Source organism: Bactrocera tryoni, chromosome 1, assembly GCF_016617805.1.
Source record: "Bactrocera tryoni isolate S06 chromosome 1, CSIRO_BtryS06_freeze2, whole genome shotgun sequence".
Taxonomy (NCBI): domain Eukaryota; kingdom Metazoa; phylum Arthropoda; class Insecta; order Diptera; family Tephritidae; genus Bactrocera; species Bactrocera tryoni.
The window spans coordinates 15741119-15758285 of NC_052499.1; the positions used below are offsets into that span (position 1 = coordinate 15741119).

At 35.8% G+C, this 17167-nt stretch overlaps 1 protein-coding gene across 10 annotated transcripts in view; it reads right to left on the bottom strand.

Annotated features, from left to right (window-relative positions):
* Positions 1-17167, bottom strand: part of LOC120782777 (synapse-associated protein of 47 kDa) — an 89635-nt gene that overhangs the window by 31364 nt on the left and 41104 nt on the right. The gene's annotated exons all lie outside the window — the stretch shown is intronic.

Genomic DNA, 17167 nt, shown 5'->3' on the forward strand with positions numbered 1-17167 from the left:
TTTCAACACAGCCAAGCGCTTGTTATAATCCCTCAGAAATTCGGTTTTGTGTTTTTTAGCGAAGCAAATATTCAATAATATATAGATACTTTTTCTATTAATTAATGTGATTGCATAGCTCCATTTTTGGAATATATTTTTTTGATAAACACTAATTTTGTTGTATAATAGTAAGACTTTGTTCACAATTTTAAAATTTTTAGTCAAAATAATCTTCCTTTTCCCCAATACACTTGTGTCAACGTTTGGTCCAATTCTCGAAACAGTTGTTATAGTCAATTCTCGGACTAGCCTACAATGAGCAATGCGATTCATATTTAATGTCTTCAATTGGCTCACAACGGTTTCCCCGGAGCAGTCGTTTGAGTTTGCGGAATAGTCAGTAGTCACAAGGAACTAAATCAGGTGAAAACGGTGTTTGCGGCAAAGTATTGTTTGAAAATTTGGCGAAAAACTCACGAAGAATCAGTGCAGTATACGACGGTGCATTATCGTGGTGTAAAAACCAAGAGTTGTCAGCCCATAATTCCGGCCTCTTTTTATTAACTCTCAAATAGTATTCCTTGTTGACAGTTTGACCGCTCGGAAAGAAGTCGGAAAGAATTCGCAGTGCACCACATCTCGATAACTGAAGAAAATTGTCAACGAAACCTTGTTTTTGACCTACATCAACATGTTTTTTTTTCGGTTCGGCTCACCTTTGCTACAATAGTTATTCGGCCGTTTGTTTCCGGGTGCTAAGCATAGATCCAAGACATCATCACCAGTAATAATACGTTTCATGATATCTTGGTAATCGAAAAGCATTGTTTCACAAACGTTAACACGAGGCAGTTTTTCGAAAAAATTTAGTGATTTTGGAATAAGTCGTGCTTTCACTTTTCTTAGGCCCAAATGATCTTTCAAAATGGTTTACTCTGATATTTCCGATATTCCAACGATGCCAGTAAGGCTCTGACTGTTAATCGTCGTTTCTCAAACATCAATTATTTTATTTTATTGATCTGTTGATCATCAGTTGATGTTGGTTCGTCGTCAACGCGTTCTCTACCCTCTTTGATTAATTTTTACCAAGCAAAAATACTTGCTGGCGCAAACAATTATCACTGAAGGGCTTTTCCTATATTCTGAACGTTTCGGCAAAAGAAATTTGATTCCGCACACAAAATTTAATGGAAGTTCTTTGATGAATAATTTCATTAAACTGAAAATATCCGACCGCAGCATCCGACGCATATTGACAAATGAGCTCAAGGTCAAGCCTTACAAGTTCCAAAGGGCCTATGATCTTACACCGAAGCAGCAACAAGTAAGACTTGAGAGAGCAAAGCAGTTGCTTCTATTGGCCGAAAGCGGTCAAATTCCAAACATTGTGATTTCTGACGAAAAAATTTTTCCAATTGAGCAATTCGTAAACTTTCAAACCGATAGGGTTTACTTGACCGACCGTTCATACGAGAATCTAAGTCATCGGTTGGCCACCAGGAGGCAGCACCCGCCATAAATAATGGTTTGGGCCGCTGTCACCGCAGATGGGCGCTCTCCAATTGTTTTCATCGAGCCTGGCGTCAAAGTAAATGCGACATATTATCGGGAAAGTGTTCTGGACGCTGCTTTGAAGCCGTGGGCAAACAAACATTTCGGTCGCAAACCATGGACGTTTCAACAAGACTCAGCACCGTCTCACAAAGCGCGAGTTCCGAACTTCATTACGACCACACAATGGCTCTCGAATTCACCAGATGCGAATTCAATGGATTATTCTTTCTGGGCCATTTTGGAGAGCAAGGTCCGAAGTAAAAAATACACCAATCTCGAGATGCTGAAGAAAGCCATTGTCCGTGAGTGGGCCAAAATACCGGCAAGTCACATTCGGGCAGCTTGCGATTCGTTTTTTGACCGTCTCAAGGCCATAGTTAAGGCAAAAGGTGGTCATATCGAGCAAAAGTGAATTGGTCTTGAATTTATGATTATTTTCACACATTTTCACTTTAAAATAAATAAAAATAATTTTCCAAACCGAATTTATGGCTTTTTTAATTGGTCACACTTCGAGTGACCCTGTACTTCAGAAAGACAAGCGTATACTAAAAACTAATAATTATTTTGATGTGACATTTACAGTAGATGTCACTGACAGTCATACCAAGCGAGAATAAAATATTTTGGCGAATGGGTTTCCGCGAGAAATTCAAATTAAAAAGTCTTACTATAATTTGCCTCTAGTGTATTTATGGCATATGTATGTATGCACAGGTATATTCTATAGAAATTTCGCAATGCAAAGTCGTTAACTAGTTTGAATGGTGTCGCTGTTTGCCTTTCGTCTAGTCGGAAAGTCATGTCTGACCTTTTTATTAAACAATAAAGTCTGCGCGAGCTAACATGTTATACAAGTACATAATGTATGTTTATATACATATATGTATAATATAATTGGTATATAAAATATTCAAAAAATTTAACTTTGTTAATGAACAGAAATTTGTACCCATCTTTTGAATTGACAATTTTAAAGCAAAGTAATAGTAAAAATTTTATTATAAATATATCATGTCTGCCTTGAGACAGACATCTAAGCATATTTCTTAAGATAATCTAATATGTATTTTTGATATTACTTTAAACTAACGGTAATATTTCACGAAATAGAAGATTAAAAAAAACAACATCGAACAAGAATCGAAGGTAAGAATGTGTCGCAGAAAATATATGTTAATTCCGTTGCAGTTAAAGTTTAGTTTTTCTTGCATTGAATGTATTCATATCTGCTTAGCTATCTAACAAATGATTTTGTGCTGTAATGTTTTCTACTGCACACAGTTAGGGTGAGAAAATTCTCAACGGAAGCGGTCCATCTCTGCTACTAAGCTTCGTTGATTGCTGGCTGCTTTCAAAAATTGCGCTGTCAGCCACTCACAATATGGGGCAAATATTATATAAATGCTATGTCGTGATACACATACATATATGCATAAATGTGTTAGAGGGAGTCACGAGGCTAACGACACATTTGCGCTCTGCTGCAGCGCTGCGGCAATGCAGCTGAAAAAATGCTGAAATTGCTGACAGCTGCAAGTTGGCGTCGTATTAAAGAAAAAAAAAGTGAAGAAATATAAAATTAATGGAAAACAAATAAGATTCGGTATGGCTGTTTGGATTATCCAGCAGATATTGACCTGCAACAAGGGAGCGATGCAGATGCACGCATAAAATGTAAAATACAATGTTGCAAAGTATTGGCGAGCGCATACAAACCAAAAAAAAACTCGCCCCACCGACAAAGGAAAAGCTACATAAAAATAAAATACAAAGGGACTAGTAGCATTGTTAAGATTTTGAAGAGAAAAAGCTTGAATTGAACTATAAAAATATATCTGTCAAAAGGGTGACATTAATACGATTTGTGGATTGAAGGGTATTTCTAGAAAATGGTTGGCAAGTTATGCAATTTTTCATAGTAGTCACATGCCCTATAATTCTATACTAATCCTATCTACTATATTATACTATTTGTAAGTATAATAGGCTAATAAAAGTGTGGGGCATACAACTTTTGGGAGAGCGGACGGTCGGTTACTCAATCTTTGATCGAGTTTTTTTCGAAACATCATTTTCAAAGTTGATGGTCACACAATTTCTCAGTAACTAGTGCAGCGATTTTATAGACATTTTTCACAGTTCTTCTAAACAGGCTAACCTCGTGATTGATCGAAGAATTTTTTTTCGATTACAACTAATTTTTTCAAGTCAATTTATGGTAAAAACCGACCTAAAATATATATATTCTTTTTTCAAATCCTTTGATTAATCACGACCTATACATATCTATTAACCCAAGAAAATGATTATTTTGATTTTAGATGGATCCTTCGTATGTTATGCTAACCATCGCGAGAAGACGTTTTTGGAAATATTGGGTAATCGAAAAAGTCTTTTCATATTTCTAATCAAGCTTCAACTTATCTTTTTGTTTATACTAATAAATAAATAAACAAATATGTTCCATTTTGGTCGACCACTCTTTGCCATTTGTCCGCTAGAGACATTATTCCATCATTTCGAAATTTCCAGATTGGAAGCGAGAGAACCATTGTTGTGCTACACGAACTGATACAGCATTGTCTCCGTAAACTTCACAAATTTCATTGGTGACTTGCGTGGCATTCTTCACTTTCTTATACAAAAATTTCAATATATAGCAAATTTCTTCATTATTTTCACTCATTTTTGATCAGCTGTATTTTTTGTATTTCTCCGAATTTAATTTTTTTTTGGTTAAATGAAGCTTAATATCTCTACCTTTCCTTTTCGACTGCAACGACATCTATTGCCAAAATACGAAAAGACTTTTTCGACTAACAATATTTTGTGAGTTTTTCATATTTTTTGGAAATTCAGCCATAAGCAGCTGGTTTCCGGAGGCAGCGTCCAAAAACGTCTCCTCGCGATGGTTAACATAACATACGAAGGATCCATCTAATCTAGAGTTGTAATAAACTAATTTATTTGTTATATCGGCTGCTGTACCCAAAGGAAAACATACCTTTGGCCATGTAGTTGGCTATAAACAACTCAACAATAAACAACAAGTCGAATTAAGTATACTAAAAAGGCAAAAATAAAAATATTCTACAAAGAGATATTCTATAAGAGAAAGATATCTTGATGTTGATCGTTCAATTTGTATGGCGGCTATAAGCTAATGTAGGCCGCTTTGAAATTTTTATTCAGAGATGGTAGCAATACCTTGTATAATAATTCATGGCGAATTTCGTGAGGATATTAAAAAAAAGTGAAATTGATAATTTTCAAATAAAAGAGACCTTAAACAAGATTTTTTTAATTTCACATTACATATAACAAGACCTCTTGAAAACGGAGTATAAATCAAATTTAAGTATATGTACACGCATAACTGTTTAAATTTGAGAAGTTAAAGCAATAAAAAATTCTACTCGTATGGAAAAATTTCTGCATGAGTAATAAATAGCTGTGCGTTTCTTACTTTTATATAAAATTAAATATCGAAGAAATACAATATTACGTTTTGTCTTATTTATAGAATATAGTGTTTCAACGAAAAGCAGCTCGAATAGGGAATTTAATGAGACGCCTGAATGCCAGAATAGCAAATAGCATGATAATGCAAAAATTGTTAGTATTTTAATATAATCGGCTTTTGCTTTGTATAAAATGCGAATGCCCACCCGCATACTTTAAGATCAAGCAATTTTACATTTCGCTGGAAAAGACAGTAAGCTATAATAACTACAATATTGAGTAGAAAATAAAGTTGGAAGAATGCACATTTACTTGAACTAATTTATACTAAAGCTATGCCAGTGTTTCTGCTGCAGCAACACCGAAGTGCATTGCACCGGAAAAAATATTGCGCATACGCAGTGGCCAACAAAACGACCGGTAAATGGACAATTGGTGGAACTTTGAACTTTTAGACTTTAAATGAACGATTTTGGGAGATTGCGTACGAAAGCACATTTGACAATGCTGTAAGAATTGTTGCACACCATTATTGTGAAAGACGAAATGATAAGCTTTTATGGCATTTTGGCTTAACACTCTACTCCGTGATGCGCTAGCGTATAAAGCCATGAGTACTATACATACTAAGTAAAAAACAAGCATACTCGTAAAAGCGCAAATGCGTTGCGTACTCACAGGAAATGATTATGTGCGGAAAATCACATTAAAAGAATGACAAAGTAGAAGTATTTGTTAAGCCAATGTGCCGGAAAGTCAGTGGCCGGTAATGGCTCGTGAACTTGTGTATGGACGGTTAACCATGACGACGAAAGTATGCTGCAACTTTTTTGTCGTCGGCAAGGTAGAGTCTAACGCGGTCTAGTTAAGTCAGCAGTTTTTGCATAATCATGCAATTGCTGCGCATAAATGTCATAATAACTGATTTCATGAAGAATCTTTTACGGAGTTGCCAACTGATTTTAAATATAAATTGAGTGAAAATAATTATAAATTTATATTTTGTAATCGATTGTGGATGGATAGTTAGGGGATGAAATAGGCTTGTCAGCCCTCATAAATTCGTAATTATAATTATAAAAGAAATCACAAATATTATTAACATTTAATAAAAATTAATTTACAACAAAAAAAATTAACTTCGGCTTCACCAATTCTAGATTACCATATAAAGAAGTTTCCATATAAGCACTTGATTTTGATCGTCCCGTTTGTATGGCAGCTATATGCTTTAGTAGCCTGATCAGAAAAATTTCTACGGACATTGTAGCGCTAGCTCGAAAAATAACACATGCAAAATTTCGTGAGGATATCTCGTCAAATAAAAAACTTTTCCACATAAGCACTTGTTCTTGATGGCTCAGTTTGTATGGCAGCTATATGCTATAGTGATCCTATGTAGAAATTTTGTTTCGTGTAACGCAGCGCAGCCCCGAAAAATAATACATGCTAAATTTCGTGAAGATATCTCCTCAAATAAAAAAGTTTTCCATATAAGCACTTGATTTTGACCGTTCAGTTTGTATGGCAGCTACATGTTATAGTGATCTGAACTGAAAAATTTCTTCAGATATCCTAGCGCAGCCCTAAAAAATAGTCCACGCCAAATTTCGTGAAGATATCTCGTCAAATAAAAAGCTTTTCCACATAAGCACTTGTTTTCGATGGCTCAGTTTGTATAGCAGCTATATGTGATAGTGGTCAGATATCGGCGGTTCCGACAAATAACCAACTTCTTGGCAAGTAAAAGACATGCCTACAATTTCAGATTGATATCTCAAAAACTGATGGACCATTTTTTTGTGTTGATTTTTTATGTCTACAGAACCTTCTTTCAAACATTTCGATATTTCTCCCCCTTTTTAATAATTTTCACAATTTTGTGCGTTAAATTATTTTTTTAAAAGGTTTCAATTTTTCCATAATAATATTCTGAGCACATTTGTCTATCATAGATATGTGGGAGAAAGCCTTGAGCAAAGTGACTGGTGCATCGATTTTCATAATATAAAACCGACCTTGAGATATTATATATTATTTATATTTGGTAACAATTTTCGTGTGAACAACGCTAAATATTTTTCACTTCAAACGCAAGAAACTGCAAGTGTGGTTCACGCCTACGCAAAGCAAAACACAAACGAGAAAAAAGGCTACATTTCTCTCACGCTTAATTTCATTAAGAAAAGTAATTCCTTACAACACTTCAATTCCCACATAATAATTATATATTTACTTATGTCCCTTCTTTCGTGCATATTTCAACACCGACCTTACTTGCGCATTACAATGGTCTTTCGTGTTCACAGCTTCATATTTGCTTGAAGTGTCTTAATTAAAAATGAACTCGATAGCAGCGTCGTTTGCTAAACCGACAACCCGACAATAATGCATGTCGATTTGTTGTTGTTTATGATGTTTTTTGTTTTTGTTGTCATCATTAAAGTAAATCCCTTTTCATGTATTCTGACGTCGATTACCTTGAGTCGTGTGAGAACAGTGCAACAATGCCAAAAGGAGTAAAGCGAGAAAGAAAGAAGGTCATTTATATTTCATTTAGCTTTGAATGAATTCGCTGTTTTGTTGTTGCGTGTTGTAAATCTTTTTACCTCGGCTTTTATCTTGCCATACGTATCGTTTAGATCGCTGCCTCTGTCACGGTTAATTGGTATGTGTTGTTTGTGTCTGTTTATTTGCTATTTCTCTATTGTTGCCGGGTTCGTTTTACGTAATTCAGCATCCTGTTTTGATGTATGTGTAATCGGCGACGCGTTGGCGTCTTTCAGAGAACACGTGATGCTGGTATTTATTATTTTATTCATCTTTATATAATGTGACCATACCATATGTATATTATTAAGGCAGGATTCCTAAGATAAAATTGTTACGGATTATGTAAACCTGAGTTTTTAAGCCAATGGGTCCCATTATAATTTATTGAATAATTATTGTATGAGCTTCTGCTGGCAATACTTCAGTTTTTACTTTGAATATGGAGCAACTGTTATTAAAGGCAGCAAATAAGCTACGAGTTGAGACCATCAGACTTTAAGAAAAAGTTCAGTAGCAGCTCAAAGAAGAAATTATACTCGCGCGTTTTGTTGTTCTTTTTTTTCAATTGGCCATTTATTGGATTAAAACGTGTAGAATAGCATTATTCAAGGTATTGCTCAATTGAAGCTCTAACATTTTCCCATCTTGATGGCAATTTGTGGATTACATTCCAAAAGCAATGTCCCCGCATGGCGGCCAAACATGATTCAAGCCAATGTGAAGGCGTTATGAATTGACCGAAACAAATGATAGTGGAAAGAGCAGGGGTCTAGGCTATGAGACGGGTGAGGCAATTCTTCCTAGCCGCTGTTAACCAAATACTTTTAAACCGGTCTTGCAATAATAGAAAATTTATTTTCTCATGTCTAGTCGTAATTTCCGAACATTTTTCGGCAAATGCTCGCTTCAATGTGATGAGTTGTTGGCGTTGGTGTTCCCACTAATGGTTTCATCGGGGTCGTGGATATTGGGCTTTGCCATTAATTTTCGGCTTTGATTTCACATACTATGATTTTTAGATGTTTAGCATTGTCGCAATGGAGCCATTTTTCATCACCAATCACAATTCGACACAAAAACGACTTCTTTTTGTAACGTTCAAAACGCATTTCCGACATGCGAAATCTTATTTCAAAGTCGCTTGGTTTCGAATATATCCGGCTGCTTAACAAGGGTTAACGGGTTTAAGAAAATCGGTCCTTTTTATTGTCTTATTAAATTCTACAACACCTCTAGAATATTGTGCTCAATTTTCAACTTGGTCCGAGTAATAGTTTCGGAGATACAGCCTTGAGAACTTGTGCGCTCGAGCCTAGCTGGCTTTTTCTCGAAACTGTGTATTTGAAGTCGGTTGGCAAGATTTCTCGAGAACTACTCAACCAATCTTCTTGAAATTTTACCTAGGTCTTTAAGATTCTTATTACAACTATTTCAAAACAAAAAAAAAAGTCGCGAAATATTAATTTTTTTATTGTAAAAATGTCTGCCAGAAATCCAATTTTTAGTTCTTTTTGCTATCGTCCAAGTTCGAATGTCTGCCAGAAATCCAATTTTTAGTTCTTTTTGCTATCGTCCAAAGTTGCTAGGAGAGCATTATAGTTTTGTTCACATAACGGTTGTTTGTAAGTCCTAAATAAAACTAAAAGAGTCAGATATAGGGTTATATATACCAAAGTGATCAGGGTGACGAGTAGAGTTGAAATCCGGATGTCTGTCTGTCCGTCCGTCCAAGCTGAAACGTGAGTAAAAATTGAGATATCATGATGAAACTTGGTACACGTATTTCTTGGCTCCATAAGAAGGTTAGTAAGTTCGAAGATGGGCAAAATCGGTCCACTGCCACGCCCACAAAATGGCGAAAACCGAAAACCTGTAAAGTGTCCCAACTAAGCCATAAATAAAGATATTAAAGTGAAATTTGGCACAAAGGATTGCATTAGAGAGGGGCATATTTGGACGTCATTTTTTTGGAAAAGTGGGCGTGGCCCCGCCCCCTATTAAGTTTTTTGTACACATCTCAGAAACTACTATAGCTATGTCAATCAAACTCTATAGCGTCGTTTCCTTCAGGCATTTCCAATATACAGTTCAAAAATGGAAAAAATCGGATAATAACCACGCCCACCTCCCATACAAAGGTTATGTTGAAAATCACTAAAAGTGCGTTAACCGACTAACAAAAAACGTCAGAAACACTAAATTTGACGGAAGAAATGGCAGAAGAAAGTTGCACCCAGGCTCTTTTTAAAAATTGAAAACGGGCGTGGCGTCGCTCACTTATGGACCAAAAACCATATCTCAGGAACTACTAGACCGATTTCAATGAAATTCGGTTTGTAAAATTTCTTAACACCCTGATGACATGTACGAAATATGGGTAAAATCGGTTCACAAACACGCCATCTTCCAATATAACGCTATTTTGCGTTTAACATATTTTTTCCAAATATTTCAGAATTTCATTGTTTATAGTGTTTGTTTGTAACAATAAAAAATCCTAATAAAATATTTATTTTTACATGAGGAAAATTTCTTGAAAAAAAATCTGTGTTTTGCCCGAAGAAACCCATGTAACCCCTTAAAGGTTTTGAAATGGCTGCTGAAGTGACCAAAGCGTCTGCGAGCTCTTTTTGTGTTTGGCAGAAATCTTCCTGTTTCTTATCTTCCAACTGTTTTGGCCGCCCTCTTCTTCTTCTAAGCTCCACCAAATCACCACTTTCAAATCCATCAAACCACTTGTGGCACTTTCGCTCAGCTAGAATATATTCAGCACAAACTTTTCATAAAATATGATTACTTTCGGTTGATGTTTTCTTCATATTAAATTAATGAAATCTTTTAGGTATAAAGCCACTTTTTTCATGAAATTTAAATTCTGCCAACTTATGCATTTTACCCTTTTCAAGTAAAACTCAAAAACTTATCATTTATCTCACATCTTAATAAATAAATGAAAATGTCTCTCCTTACATTACTTTTTGTTACGCTTGTAGTAAATTGGAACCACCAAAGCAACAGACAACCAACGACTGCTAACGGTGCAAATATCCGGTATCTGATTAAGCAGGACATGCAAAGCTTTCCGCTGATTTATATGCATTTTCTCAAGTCGATCTCTCATTTGCTTAATGTTGGCATTACACGTGTCCCTATTTATATACATATATGTATGTATATGCATACATACTCATATGCGATGTATATAATGTTTATTACTTTCATGTTTTCCGCCCTTCAATGTTTACGTTAGTCACCTTGATAGATGTCAGAGATTATGTGCGATTTGCGTGTTACTGCATTGAGTTGCGCTGAGATTTACAAAAACTACCAAGCACGTTCTTTACGAGTTTTATATATTTTTCGTTCAAAGCGTTATACAAATGCACAGTTGAATGTTTTTATAATAATATTCTTACCCGCCTCCACGTAAAGGTTTCATATTAGACGGCGGGATAACAGAAAAATATTATTTTTAATAAGTGTTTGTTTCGTAGTGGGCGAACCTAGAACCCACAGACTACCGAGAAGAATTCAATTTACGCAAGGCAATGCGAAATAATGGCAAAGAGAGCACGAAAATGTTAACGATGTGTTTAATAGAGTACAGGCCCTATGAATGTCTCACAACTCAAGTTTAAGAATACGAGTTTAATTACTCAAACATTTTTGTATTTGAAATTGTCAACAGCGAGATCAACGTTTTCTATTCACCCCTTCGAACTGGAATATTAAATAACTATAATCTTAAATATAGTAACATAACAAGTCAATTGAAAAGTATTCAGTCTTATACATAGATACACTAGAACTAAATTCATGATATGAATTTTAGTTAGCCCTAAAATTCAATTTGTGGCGTACTTAGTTTGTGAATTATCTAATTTTGAGTGAAGCAACTTTTGTTATTGTAAACAAATTTATCAACAAGAATTTCGCGTGTTGAAAAAATATTATTTTTTGAATAGGAAAAATGCAGTTCAAACAAAAACTTGGCTTTATGACGAGATCCCGGACACTGTCCCAGGATAGTCAACTATCAAGTATTGGTATGTTAAGTTTAGATGTACTGAAATGATTACCGAAAGCAGTGAACGCAGTGGACGTCCATAAAAGGCTGTTAACGATGAAAATATCAAATAGTCCCCAAAATAATTTTGGATGACCGTAAAGTGAAGCTTTTCGAGATATCAACTGAACCCGTACATCATATCATTCAAGAATATTAGGGTATAAGAAAGCTCTGCGGGTGGGTGCCATGCGAGTTGACTTTTGACCAAAAACAATGACGAGTTGATGATTCGGAGCAGTATTTGGAGATGTTCAAGCGTAATAAACCTGAGTTTTTGCATCGATATATGTAAATGAATGAAACAAGGCTCCATCATTTTACTTCGAAAACCAATCGACAATTATGAACCTGCTCCAAAACGTCGAAAAACGTAGCAGTTGATTGGGAAGATTATAGCGTCGGTATTTTGGCATGCGCATGGAATAGTTTTTATTGACTACCTTGAAAAAAAAAGGACTATCAACAGCGACTATTACATAGCGATATTGGCCCGTTTTAAGGACGAGAAACGAAAACATATGAAGAAAAAGAGAGTGTTGTTTCAACAAGACAATGCACCATGTCTCAAGTCCGTGAAAACGTTAAAAATTCATGAATTGTGCTTCGAATTGGTTCCACATCTACCGTATTATCCAGATCTGCGCTCCAGCGACTACTTCTTGTTCTCGGATTTCAAAAGAATGGTCGCTGGAAAGAAATTTTCGCCGAATGAAGAGGTGATCGCCGAAACAGAAGCCTATTTTGAAGCAATGAACAAATCGTACTACAAAAATGGTATCGAAAAATTAGAGGAAGAAAAGTTTTCAGGAATCAAAAAAGTCTGAAGGGGTCACATCTGGGCTGTAGTTATCTGTTCAAAAGAAAGGCGGTGTGAGCCAGAGCGTTGTCGTGGTACAACTGCCATTCGGCTGAGTCTCTCTGAGGACTTTCACGTAAAGCTTGGCGTTGACGGTTTGCCCAGGAGGAACAAATTGACGATGGATGACGCCTTTGATATCAAAAACGACAATGAGCATCGTTTCCATTTAGGATTTGTTCATTCTGCCGGTCCTCCAAAAAGGCCTGGTGCCACCGAAACACACCACATCTTGCTAAAGCAACATCTGGGTAAGTCTACTTGATCATATCAAACGTCTCTGTCGCAGATTTACCGAATTCACACCGAACTTAATCGCATACCTCTGCTCTAACGAACGCTGAATTTTCGGCTTGCACCACTCACAGTAAAACGTCGCGCGAAAATGTTTGTTCTGACTCTCCAGCCGTTCGTTCGTTAGCTAGGAACGCCCTCTGCTGAAACCAGTCGGTGCGTACTCGCTCCGAAGTACAGTCGCGGCCGAAGAAAATCAGTCCTATTACTTTTCGGACAAACCCTGTTTTCCATTTTGATACACATTTTTCCAAAGTCTTTCGAGAATATGTTCAAATGTAAAAAAATTTGGGTGCAATACGAATTGAAGACAATGTCTCGTGAACAGACGATTTTGCATGTCAGAAATGTTGCTTGAACGCTTCAAAAAGAAGTCGTTTTTGCATCGGATTTTGACTGGTGATGAAAAATGGTTCCATTGCAACAACGCTAAACGTCTAAAAATCATAGTATGTGAAATCACAGTCAAAATCAATGTCTATGACCCCTATGTAATGCCCCATATTTGGTGGGTTCTGAACCTGGCGTACTGTATTATGAGCTTCTAAAACTGACTGAAAATATTAATGGGAACATCAGCGACAACAACTTGAAGAGCGCTATGACCGAAATTCGCAACGGAACAGAGGTATTTTTCATAGTGACAAAACACGACGTTCCTTTTGGTTATTCTGTAAACAACTTCCGAGAATAATACTTGTACATTTCAAAGCTCCGTCGATATGGCAAGTGAAATTTGAATTTTGAATATGTAAAGTAGAATTTCACAGAGTTTTAAGGTATCAGTAGGGTAATCTGGCCTGTTTTTTGACATTTTTTTCATAGAAATTTTTATTCTAAAATATAACTTCTTTCACATTGTATATCGTGGAGTGTATAAACAAATTTTTTCGGAATTTTTTGATGACATCTGTGGGAGAAATGGCTAGGTGAATGAGATGTGTTTTTTCACTAGCGGACACGATTTCTCATGTTTAGATCATCTGAAACACAAAAACCTAATATATTCTTAAAAAGTACGTGAATGGTTATCGTCCCCACTAGAATTATGAAAAAATTTTGATAAATAAAAAAGTAATTAACTTTGTTTTTTTAATTTTTTCCCATCTGTTTTTACATAAATTTGTCATAAAATTGTCAATAAATTATAAAAACAAGAAAAAACGTTAACTTCGGCTGCACCGAAGCTAACATACCCTTCACAGGTGCATTTCTTTTAGTAACTATGTGTTCAGTTTGTATGAAAGCTATATGCTATAGTAATCCGATCTGAACAATTTTTTCGGAGATTACATTGTTGCCTTAGAAAATAATCTATACCAAATTTGGTGAAGATACATTGTCAAATGTGAAAGTTTTCCATACAAGAACTTGATTCCGATCGTTCAGTTTGTATGGAAGCTATATGCTATAGTAATCCGATCTGAACAATTTTTTCGGAGATTACATTGTTGCCTTAGAAAATAATCTATACCAAATTTGGTGAAGATACATTGTCAAATGTGAATGTTTTCCATACAAGAAGTTGATTCCGATCGTGCAGTTTATATGGCAGCTATATGTTATAGTGGTCCGATACCGGCCGTTCCGACAAATGAGCAGCTTCTTGAAGAGAAAATTACGTTTGCAAAATTTCAAAAGGATATCTTAAAAACTGAGGGACTGGTTCGTATATATACAGACGGACGGTCGGACAGACGGACAGACGGACATGTTTAAATCGACTCAGCTCAACATACTGATCATTTATATATATACTTTATAGGGTCTCCGACGCTTCTTTCTGGGTGTTACAAACATCGTTACAAACTTAATATACCCTGTTCAGGGTATAAATATAAGGACGATAGCCAGCCGTTATAAGGGAACAGAAAATGCAAAAAAAAAAAAATTTTGAAAAAAGATTACCCTTAACAGATTAGTAAGCGTAAGTGGTAAGAACCCAAAAAAAAACTAAAACACAGTGAAAGAACATTGTAAGCAGTGAAAGAATGAATTGTGGCTGCTTTATGACGTCATCGAAAAAGTTCAGGGTATTACTTGGCACAACAGCTAACTTCACCTAACAAAATGAAAACGATTGTGTATAGATATATGTAGTATGTGTGTAGTATATTAAATATTATACGTATGTTTGTTGTTTAATCAGATATTATAAGTATTTTTGCTTTCATGGAAAGGTTAACCACTATTACTGAGCTTATAACGTCCTTACTTACATTATTTTCATTTAAATGACACAAAAGTGTGGGATTACAGCCAGACCGCAGTTTGAAGCCTACCAGAACTTTTCCCTTTTACCGGATAGCGTTAAGTTCGTTGAGCACATACATACAAACATATAAGAAGCATAATTTTCACTTGTTTACTTATCTACTTATATATTTAAGCACGTGTTGCTAAGAAGTGAAAAAAACAGGAAAACACAGAGTCCCACTCACAGCTCGAGGCGCAGCAGACGTTTGTAGTGTTGTTGGCGCAAAGTATTACCGAAAGCATTACAGCAAAGGCAACAAAGAAGAACTTCTCTGTGTGTTGCCAACTTAATTATACAGTTGAGTGGTAAATGAAGAAAGACGACAAGGCATTAATCTTATTTTAACCGCAAGTTCACTTGCAATTAAGCAGCTATATACGTTTATATGTGTATGTATATATGTACAGGCGGGGGCTAAGGCCAAGTTATGTTAATGTTGTGCTGCTTTCAGCACGTTCATGGTTACTCTTTGCAAAAAGGACATTCGGCTGGGCTGCGTAAGCGCGGAAATGCTTAAAGGAGTTAAATATTAATTGTGTGCCTTGAATAAATTTTAAATAAACTATTTGTCATTTCAGTGCGTCCACTTTATCACTGTCGGTTTTTGTCTTTTTCTGAATTGTGTTTTGGATACAACGTACAATGTTTAGGTAGCTTTAAAGGAATGAGGAAGAGGCCTGCCATCTTGACACTTTTATTGCAGCGTTTTTAACTACATCTTAATGCTGCAAAAATTAAAAACATGCATTCCTCAAAGCATAAACATGTGCTATAAGAGCATTATCTTAATTTTGATCGATAAGTTTGGGTGCTAGATGCTATAGTAGTCCGATAACGTAGGTTGTTATTAATGGGCAGCTTCTTGGAGAGAAAAGGTCGTGTTCAGACGGAACTAGCTCATGTATTTACAGACAGACAGGCATCTTTATATCGACTCAGCTCATAAAGCTTATAAGTTATATACATTGTGACAAAAAAGTACCCAAAAAATGTAAATAAAAGGAAAAATATTTAATTATACATCAATATTTATTTTGTCGCCTTCAAAGTAATCCCCACCAGATAGAATACACTTATGACAACGATCTTTACAGTCCTCAAAACACTTTTCTTGGAATGACCATCAGCTCATTTAGCGAATTTTGTTTTATCTCTTCGATCGACTGAAAACGGGTTCCGCAGAGCGGCTATTTCAGTTTGGGGAACAAGAAAAAATCATACAAAGTCAAATCTGGTGAATATGGTGGTTGATCGATGGTATTCATTGCGGTTTTGGCTTAAAATTCGGTCACAATCCTGACTCGATGCGATTTCTTGAATTGTTCTTCCACAATTCCGGCCATTTTGGACAGATGTTTTCACGCAAACGCCTCATTACGGGCAAATAGAACTCCTTATTGACTGTCTGCCTCTCCGGAAATTTATGATGCACCAAACCATGAATATCAAAAAAAAACAAAAAACAATGAGCATCACTTTGAGTTTTGAGCGGCTTTGGCGAGGTTTTTTGGTTTCGGCTCGTTTTTTCTCCTATACTTGGATGGTTAATGGTGGTTGCATGTCAAACTAATAAGCCCATGTGCCATCGGCAGTTATAATGCTGTCCATGTATGTAGGTTCGGAAATCACACGATTAAACATGTCCAAGGGGCCATGTTTATGGTACTCTTTTTGAAAAAAAAATTCAGCAATTCGTGCAAGAACGCTTTTCATACCCAAAATATCAACCAAAATAAATCGAATGGACTTGCGAGCTCTCTTGCCATCTCTCAAACACTTGCCTGACGATGTTTAAGCATCATATCCAGCACTTTTTAATATTTTTATCAGTTGGAAGAGGATCTCTCGACCGCCTTTAAAGGCTTTGCATCACGAAATTTGCGACAAAAAACTTTAATTAAATTTTTTTGTCACAATGTATGTACATGCTTACGATGACGAGACGAGTTGCAAGTCATAACTGGAGTAAAAATTGAAGATACAATAATCAAATTCGCTCAGATCAAATCCTTTAAGCACCCCTATCGACGCTGTAAAAATGATTGGATGATAATCTCTCCCACTTCCCATATAACGTTTCTGTTAGAAACTACTAAAAGCCTGATAAAAAAATAACAATTAAATACAGTAGACA